The following is a 9,043-nucleotide window of genomic DNA, read 5'->3' on the forward strand; positions in this document are numbered from 1 at the left end:
GAGGAAGGTGTACCCCTGGCAGAGCTGGAGGACACTCACCAAGAGGTCAGATGAGGACAATGAGCCCAAGTGGCATGGGCAGCCAGCAGAAGCCAGGAAATATGGGGGGCTCGGGCTCAACCCTACCCCAGACCTGCACACACAGAGCTGGCTTCCAGAAGGCAGAGAGATCTCAGCTGTAGGGAAGGAAGAGAGATCTGGGCCTGAAGGGAGACAGAGAGAGCTGAGCTACAAGGAAAGTGGAGCAGTCTCAGTTCAAAGACTTCTTCCTTCTGGACCCCAGCATGGTGGTGCCTTTTTCTCCAACCACACCTAGGGCCAAGACCCTGACGGCCTCTCCTCCCTAAGCTCTGCCCTCCATCACATGCAAAAGCACTTTCTAAATATGATCTCACATAACTTCACACCCACCCTGGGAGGGAAGTGCTATTGCGAGCCCCATCTCAGGAAACCTGAGGTGAGAGGGTAAGTGACCTGCTCAGGGTCACAAGGCTATTAAGTGTCTGAGATGGGATCTGAACTCAGGTCTTCCCAGCTCTAAGTCAGAGGCTGATGACTGAGCTACCTCACTACCTTAAAATTTAGACCCACGTTCTGCTGCAAATGAGGCCCAATTTAATCTCACATGAATGCCCATGAAAATGAAGTTCATCTGCTGATTTAATACTCCCCTAATTTTGGACAGGGCCAGGTGGGTTGGTTTCAGGCATGCCATTGAGGCCCAGGGGCTGCAAACACAGGAGCTGGAAGCACAGGACCCTTTGTGTGAAGGTTCCAGAGATTTTTACGGATTCCAGGGGAGATCCCTGCTAGAAACAGGGGATTCAGGAGAAGGAGAGCTGCAGAATGAGGTACCCATATTTAAGGGACTAACTGGAGACACAGAAGGAAGGTTTCAGAGGCAGACCTCCACAGGTCTATCCAGCCCAAGCTTCACCCAGGGCTGCTGCTAGGATTTGGAGTGTTGGGCTTGGGAGGCCCCATGGTGGAGTGGAAGACCTGAGGTCAGGTCCTAACTCTGGCTTTCATTGGGTGTGTGGCTCTGAGCACCTCACTGAGCCTCTCTGCACCTCAGTTTCTTCATCAGTAAAATGAGAATAACATTTGCATTGTCAGTGATACTAAGGCTAATCAGAAGCAAGAACTTTTGCTTTGAACCTATGAGCTATAGGGAGTCTGCTAGGAAAGAAGGCAAAGCCAAGGTCCTTATAGGGCATGCTAAGGTTTGGGATGGGAAGGCCTTGGTTTGCCAGACCTTGACCCCAGCACACATATATGTAGCTCCAGAAGGATCGTGACCCAAGAATTGCTCTCAATGAGCAGTCTCAACATGCTTCCATGGTCCTATGTGTGTTGTGTGGCTAGCAGCAAAGGCCAGGGAACTCCTTGATGTGAATCAACCATAAGTGTACAGGAAATCAGCATCACAGAATTTGAGAGACAGGCTCTCCATGGTGCCTGCTCCCTGAGGACCCCCTCCCAATCCAGCCTACCTGAAGTATTCTTCTTCCAGATCACAACTCCAGCAATGGCTGCAGTGAGGAGAAAGACAGCACACTACCTCCCACAATGAGCCAGGTGGATGAGAACAGTGGCTCTAAGATGGAAAAGGGCAGTGCGAGGCCCTGATCCCTCTGGGGACTGAGATTCACGAACCCCTCCCCCACCTCCCCCCTGTCACTCCACCTCCCTCTGGTCTTTTGGGGGTCTGGGGAATGGCCTTTTCCCAGCTCCTCCTCATGGTCCTTACCCCACTTCAAGGTGAGGGGCTCAGGCAGTCCCTCGTGCTGAACTCGGCAGGTATATTTCCCTTCCTGGGCCGAGGTCACGTCCACACCTGCCCACTTTTGGAAGGTCCCGTCTCCCGCGGGCCTGGTCTCAATGAACTCCGTGTCCTGGAGCTGCTCCTCCCCATTCCTCATCCAGGTCAGGGAGATGTCCGCGGGGTAGAAGTCCTGGGCCCCGCACCGCAGGGTCACCTCCCCGTGGGGGGCAGTGTGGCAGGTCACTCGGGTGGAGGGCGGGTCTGGAGGCAAAGATCAGGGGGATTTTAGGGCCCTCCCTTCCCCCCCTCCCCTCCGGGGGCACAAGGACGGGTGGGGGCAGGGGGGACACCCCGCAATCCGGGCCCTGGGGTACGAGAGGTGCCTGGGGGTCTGAAGCCCGGGGCTGGGGCTGCAGGGGAGGCGGAGAAGGGCCGGCGGGGGCCTTGAGTGCCTCGCACACTGGAGCGGGCCGGGGGTACCTGTCCTCTTCAGAGTCTCCTTCCCCATCTCCAGGTGCTTCTTCACCCACAGCACGCACGTCTCCTGCAGGTAGGCTTTATGTCCCTCCGCGATGCTCCTCCCCGACTTCCACTTGCGCTTGGAGTTCACAGCCTGCGGCATCGCCGCCGTCCACGTGGAGGTCTCCGTGTCCAGGGCGAGGTAGTCGTGTCCATCGTAGGCGAAATGTTCAAACCTGCGCTTGAAGGTGTGGCCCCTGCCCCGCCCCCGGCCCGCGTCGGCGCGGCCGGACTCTGGCTGCTCCCGTGTCCCCCGGGGGAGCCGCAGTGACTGTGGGCTGGCTTGGCCCCGGCCCTCCCCCGACTCCGCTCTGGCCCACGTCCCGCACCGGCCTCCTCTGGTTAAAGTAGCCCAGCAGTTTCTCCAGGCCCGCTCGGGAAGTCTGCGCTATCGCCCTATCGCGCCGCGCGCTCCGCTCCCCACAGTCCGGCTCCTCCCGCTCCATCCACGCCGCCCGCGGCTCCGTCCTCCGACTTGCGCGAGCGCTGGCACTGTGGAAGCGCACGAACTGCTGACCGTCCACGTAGCCCACGGCGAGGAACCGCGGCTCCCCGAGCTCGAGCCGGGTTACGGCGGCGTCGAAATACCTTAGGGAGTGGGAGCCTGAGACGTGGGGCCCAGGCTGGGGTCAGGGCAGTGACCGCGTACACCCGACTCCGGCGGCCCAGCGTCTGCGGCCAAGCCCGGGGTGTGACCCTTGACCCCGGCGGCCGGGAATGTGACCACGGACTCCCAACACCGCCGTCCCGAGACCTCCACACCCCAGACATCTCAGCCCCTCAGTACCCGACGCTGCTGGCGCACAGCGCTGAGGTAGTAATTCTCGAGACCACAGCGCTTTGAGATCAGTAAAACACCTTCACTGAGAAACCACACAGGTCCTAGTGCACCTTCGTGTGGACCTAGGCACCCCTCTCCATGCCCCCACCTCTGGTCTGGATCCTAGATCTCACACTCCTCACCCCCAGCCTCCCACCTTGGGTCCTCGCCCGGCCCCGTCTCATCCCATCCCTCCCCCCCGCCCCCGCCCCACCTCCACGATCCTCCATGAAGCTGTTTAACAAGGCTGCTCCTGGTTCTCTGTCCTCGGCCTTGTATGGGGGGCGGGGTCTTCCAGACAACTCCACTCCTTCTTAACGCCCCCAGGACTGTCACACCCATAGACCCTCCCGGCACCTATGCCTCAACGCCCCTCACTCTCACCCCCACCTACCAATCCACTCACCCCCCCCCCAAACTAAGGGGCAGACACCAAGGCCGTCCCCCTCCTGCCAAAGCCCAGCTAAAAGACGTCAGGCTAGTCCCCGAGTCACACACACACACACACACACACACACACACACACACACACACACACACACTTATTTGTGGCTTCTTCCTTTCAGCACCACCCTGACTTCACCTGAGATGGAGCCCTTTTCCTGGAAACCCACCCTGGGCGGGTGTCCGAGGAGCTTTCCTTAGGAAAGCCCATTCCACCCACACGTCTACCCCTGGACGCTGTGTCCAGTCTCCAGGCGACCGTCCCCGCCAGGTCTCGGTCACGGCCAGGGTCCCCTACAAAAAGAGAGAGCGCGGATAAGGCTCCACGGTCCACTGGTCCGGAATCACTGAGACCTGTCTGCACCGGGTTTGCAGAGGGACGAACTCCTGACTTCGGGGGCTTCACAGAGGCTCTGCCAGCCAATAGCAGATTGGAGACAGCAAACGTCATCGGTGACTGGGCAGAATGAGCACGCACAAGCCAACACTGAAACTTACTCGAGGACCCCGGCTTTAGGGACCTTTGCTCTTCCCCCGGCCTTCCCAGAACAGCCTCGATCCCCGGAGCGCCCGAGGCTCCCTCCCTCCCATCGTCACTCCGGGAACACCCAGCCCTGGTGCTACAGCTGGAGCCAGAGAAAAAGAAGGTCCCAGCCCCCAGCCCAGCTCAGCGTGACCTTCTCCCCTCCTTAGAAGTGAGGAAGACAATGTCCACACCCAAAACCGAGGGTCTGAGGACTGAAGAAATCTGCAGGCTGATTTCTGGAGGGCTGGGTGGGCACCTCCATTTTGATGACCCCCGTCCCAGCTGTGACTCAGGCAAGTCTTGTAACCTCAAGAGTAAATCAAAGTCCTGTGATTTTGTGAGCAACTCGCTTAACCCTATTTGCCTCCATTTCCTCATCTGAAAAATGAGCTGGGAAGGAAATGGCAAACCACTCCAATTTCTTTGATAAGAAAACCCCAAATGAGTTTTTGAAGAGTCAGACACAACTCAGTAACAAAAGGAAAGGCTTAATTATTAACATGGGGAGGAGTACTATTTCAGCCCAAGGCTGCTTTTAAAACTGCCTGAAATATGAAGATGTGAAACCCAAGTAACCTTTTTTTTTTAAGAAACAAACTATGTAGGCACATTTGGTAGGATTTTCCCTCTTTCTTGTTTCATCACCCCAATTAGAAACCCAGGAAAGTTCACATTTTATGGAGAGCATCAAGTTACCCCTGGAAAGGATCTTAGAGATAATCTCCTTCATTTTACAGAGTAGGAAACTGAAGACCAACAATGTTAAGAGACTTTTCCAAGATCATAAAGATAGGAAGCAGCAAAACTGAGATTTGCACCTCCATCCTCTCACTGCAAACTCAGTCTTCTTTTCCCAACCCCAGGCTGGACCAGAGACAGTCCTGAATGAGCCTCCTCTAGGGAAGGACACCTGAATCCTGCCAACCATGGAGTCAGCACCGTAGGGAAAGGCAAGGAAAGACCTGGACAATTCCATCCCTTATTTTCTGCTACCAGATCTTTCAGGCCAAGGAGCTTAAAAACATTTCTCCTAAAGAAACCCCATCCCTTGTCATTTCCCACTGTGCTCCCTTCTCCACAGCACAGCTGTCTGGTGTACCAGTTTTCTAGGGACAACGTAGACAAGTCCTGAGATTTTCCCATCCTTTCAGTAACATCTCCCCTGTGAAAGATTGGGTGCAGCCCCCTCAGCCCTTCTCTCCCTCCGTTGTTGCTCCTGTGCTCTCTCAGAATCTTCCACGGTCCCTCCCCCACCCCCAGACTCCTCTAGGCAGTAGCTCTGCAGGACCCTGCCTTGCAGGACACCCGGGCTGGCCATGGCCTGGGCTCCTGGCAGGCCAGGGCAGAATCAGGGGCAGGGGTGGTGGGGCCACTCTCTGGCACCACTGAGCAGGCCCAGGGGGAAGGACAGGCTCGGGCTGGGGCTAAGCCTCCGAGGGGTTTCGGGGAGGCGGCTGTGGGTGCCCTGTGGGCCAGGCTGGGCATCAACCCGGTCATCTTGGAAAGCAGTCTGGCGCTGGGCCTCCCAAGTGATTCTGTCATGGCCCAGCAGGACCACATCTAGGTCTCAACCCTACAGAGCAAACAAAGAGGAAAAGGTTGAACAGATATAATATCATCTTTTTAAAAAACATTTATTATTTTTAAAATGTATTTTGAATTATCAACAATCACTTCCATAAGCTTCTGAGTTTCAAATTTTTTTCCCTCTCTCTCCCCAACCCCTTCCCCAACATAGCACACAATCTGATATAGGCTCTACATATACATTCCTATTAAGCATATTTTCACATTAGTGATGTTGTAAGAATTAGAGCCAATAGGAGGAAACACCAGAAAGAGGAAATAAAATATCACCTTTTTTAATGGCCCCTGGAAGGGGAGGGCACCCTGAGGAAGATCCAACAGCTGCCAATCAACTTCCGCACCCACCCGCCCACCGCTGGCCACTCTACACCGTGTGGCCATCTAACCAGTTGTGAATTCATTTAATTCCATTATCATCCAGGCCACACCTTCCCATCTTCTCCAAAACAATAGTCTAAGAAGCTTAGCTAAAACCAAAGGAATGAATTCAGTTTAGCAGTGCTCCATTCATCTCTCTTGTTTACTAACCTTGTCCAAAGAGAAAGATAACATTAGTCTGGCATGGACTGTACTTAATGAAACTGGGCTGGTGGAAGTAAAAGCAGTGACTTGCTTCAGCTCACCCTTAAACCCCTCCAAATACTTGTAAAAAATGACTCTAAACAAATTCTAGAGCAGCAGAATACACAAAAAGACAGAGTGGAACAAATTGCCAGCCCAAGACAACCTGCATGGTTGATTGGAAAGGTCTACTGCACTGGGCTGGGAGGAGAGCACAGTTCAGTGTGGGCTCTCAGGCTAAGAACAGGCCTCAGCAAACCTGGAGCAGGCCTCAGGGCACTGAATCAAGGGGAGCTATGGCGCTTTCCAGACTTCTCAACCCACAAACATCAAAGACAACTTAGAAGGTCAGTAGGAAAAGTCTGTCTACTGCTGTGAGAAAGGAGCTTGGTCTGGCCCCAGTCCTGGTACAGGCCCAGGGTGGCAGCTGCTTTTGGACCTCTTGGCCCACAGACTGGGGGGGATCAAATGGCTGATCAGAGGGAGATTGCAGGGATCTCTTTGCTGGTGCTGAGGCAGGAATCTCTTGCATTGCCCATCCTGGATCTGGGTCACAGTTCTGGGTGGTGGTCCTGGGGCCAGGAGGAGCACTAGCATGGTGGAGCTTGCGGTGGCAGGGTAGAGAAAACCCTCACAGTTCCAAGATAGAAAAGAGTGCCTGTGGTCACTCATAGACCAGAGCACAGACCAGAAAAGGAGTAAAAAAGCCTTGCCCCTGATCGTACCACCTTGGAAGAACTGAAAACTTGCAGGTCCCTAGAAGTATCTCTGAAAACAGCTGCACAAAACCCCTGAAGCTTGGGACAGTACATTCTCCACACTGGAAGCAGACCCCTACCTTAACAAAGAGTTTAAAACTCAAGTAATCAGCTGGGATCATAAGCAAACAGTGCAGAAAAAAAAAAGTCAGACCATAGAATCTTTCTTTGGTGACAAAGAAGTTCAAAACATACAACCAGAAGAAGACAACAAAGTCAAAGCTCCTACATCCAAAGCCTCCAAGAAAAAATATGAATCAGTCCCAGGTCATAGAAGTGCTGAAAAGGGAGTCTGAGAAACAAGTAAGAGAAGTAGAGGGAAAACTGTGAAGAGAAATGAGAGTGATGCAAGAAAATCATGAAAAACAAGTCAACAGCTTGCTAAAGGACACCCAAAAAAATACTGAAGAAGATAGCACCTTAAAAAATAGACTAACCCAAATGGCAAAAGTGGCCCAAAAAGCCAATGAGAAGAATGCCTTAAAAAGCAGAATTGGCCAAATGGAAAAGAAAGTCCAAAAGCTTACTTAAGAAAATACTTCCTTAAAAATTAGACTAGAGCAATTGAAAGCTAGTGACTTTATGAGAAATCAAGACACTGTAAAACAAATCCAAAAGAGTGAAAAAATAGAAAACAATGTGAAATATCTCATTAGAAAAACAATTGACCTGGAAAATAGATCCAGGAGAGAGAATTTTAAAATTATTGGACTATCTGAAAGCCATGATCAAAAAAAGAGCCTAGACATCATCTTTCAAGAAATCCTCAAGGAAAACTGCCCTGATATTTTAGAACCAGAGGGCAAAATAGAAATGGAAAGAATCCACAGATCTCCTCCTAAAAGAGATTCCCCACAGGTAAACTCCTAGGAATATTGCAGCCAAATTCCAGAGTTCCCAGGTCAAGGAGAAAATATTGCAGGCAGCCAGAAAGAAACAATTCAAGTATTGTGGAAACACAATCAGGATAACACAAGATTTAGCAGCTTCTACTTTAACGGACCCATGACTTGGAATATGATATTACCAGAGGTCAAAGAAGACAGGATTACAGCCAAGAACCACCTACCCAGCAAAACTGAGTGTAATCAATGAGGGGAAAAAATGGAAATTCAGTGAAATAGAGGACTTTCAAGCATTCTTGATGAAAAGAAGAGAGCTGAATAGAAAATCCGACTTTCAAACATAAGACCCAAGTGAAACATGAAGAGGTAAACAGGAAAGAGGAATCATAAGGGACTTATTAAAGTTGAACTGTTTATGTTCCTACTTGGAAAGATGATATTTGTAGTTCATGAGACCTTTGTCAGTATTAGAGCAGTTAGAGGGAAAAATTATATGTATATAGTTAGTTAGATAGATAGGCAGATAGATAGATAGATAGATAGATAGATAGATAGATAGATAGATAGATAGATAGATAGATAGATAGATGGCACAGGGTGAGTTTAAGATGAAGGTGTGATATCTGGAGAATAAAATTAAGGAGTGAGAGAAGATTATACTGTGAGAAAGAGAAGGGGAGAGGTAGAATGGGTAAATTATCTCACATAAAACAGAAAGAAAAAGCTTTTACGGTGGAGGGGAAGTGGGGGAAGGTGAGAGGGAATGAGTGAATTTTATTCTCATCAGATTTGGCTTAAGGAGGGAATAACATACACGCTCAATTGGGTATGGAAATCTATCTTACCCTACAGGGAAATAGGGGGAAGGGGATAAGGGGGGGGGTGGATGATAGAAGGGAGGGCAGACTGGGGGAGGGAGTAATTAAAAGCAAACACTTTTGAGGAGGGACGGGGTTAAAAGAGAGAGTAGAATAAACAGGAGGCGGTATAGGATGAAGGGAAATATAGTTAGTTTTTCACAGCATGACTACTATGGAAGTGTTTTGCATGACTACACATGTAAAATCTATATTGAGTTGCTTGTCTTCTCAATGAGAGGGAGGGGAGGAAGGGAAGGGAGAAAATCTGGAACCCAAAGTTCTAAAAAAAATGTTAAAATATTGTTTTCACATGCAACTGGGAAATAAGATATATAGGCAATGGGGTATAGAAATCTAT

At 51.1% G+C, this 9,043-nt stretch overlaps 1 pseudogene; it reads right to left on the reverse strand.

Moving 5' to 3' along the window:
* Positions 1 to 702: 702 nt before the first annotated feature.
* LOC110203407 (HLA class I histocompatibility antigen, alpha chain G-like) lies at positions 703 to 4,139 on the reverse strand (annotated as a pseudogene).
* Between the last annotated feature and the right edge of the window lie 4,904 nt (positions 4,140 to 9,043).

This window comes from Phascolarctos cinereus, unplaced genomic scaffold (genome assembly GCF_003287225.1).
Source record: "Phascolarctos cinereus isolate Bilbo 61053 unplaced genomic scaffold, phaCin_HiC Scaffold_2;HRSCAF=192, whole genome shotgun sequence".
NCBI lineage: Eukaryota > Metazoa > Chordata > Mammalia > Diprotodontia > Phascolarctidae > Phascolarctos > Phascolarctos cinereus.